This window comes from Centruroides sculpturatus, unplaced genomic scaffold, assembly GCF_000671375.1.
Source record: "Centruroides sculpturatus isolate CEXI.00-Female unplaced genomic scaffold, Cexi_2.0 scaffold633, whole genome shotgun sequence".
Classification (NCBI taxonomy): Eukaryota; Metazoa; Arthropoda; class Arachnida; order Scorpiones; family Buthidae; genus Centruroides; species Centruroides sculpturatus.
Genome location: NW_019384853.1, coordinates 379,146 through 379,539, shown reverse-complemented (window position 1 = coordinate 379,539; position 394 = coordinate 379,146). Strand labels below are relative to the sequence as shown.

Below are 394 nucleotides of genomic sequence, written 5' to 3'. Positions count from 1 at the left end.
ACGAGATGTAAACAACGAGACTCGGAACGGTTCGAGTATGTGTCAACTATCTGATAAGGTTTTAGCGGAAGACAAACTCTAACATGAGCGCTCATAAACAGGTAGATCTTTGACTCGCGTGTCTATAAAATGTTGGCCGAAATAAACCTTTTTGAACAAAAAAGAGGAATTTTTGATAGGTGAAAGGTGAAAATGATCGTTAAATTCTTAGACGTCAAAAATGGTAAATAACGGCCTGAGTTATGAGTGCAGGTGTTATTATTTTATAAACAGTCATCGAACAGAGTCGACAAAGAGGTATCAGATGGACACCTCGAATCGGACCTTTCCCGCGACCCGAAAAAGTTTCGTCATGCACCTGGAGACAAAGGAGAAACCAATCGGGAAGCGAGAA

The 394-nt window shown here is 40.9% G+C and overlaps 1 protein-coding gene across 1 annotated transcript in view; it reads right to left on the bottom strand.

Moving 5' to 3' along the window:
• Positions 1–236: 236 nt before the first annotated feature.
• The window catches only part of LOC111630517, a 7,613-nt gene continuing 7,455 nt past the window's right edge, over positions 237–394 (bottom strand). The window contains exon 2 of the mRNA XM_023374635.1: positions 237–324. The gene's annotated coding sequence lies outside the window, so the exon portion shown is untranslated. The remainder of the gene's footprint in view (positions 325–394) is intronic.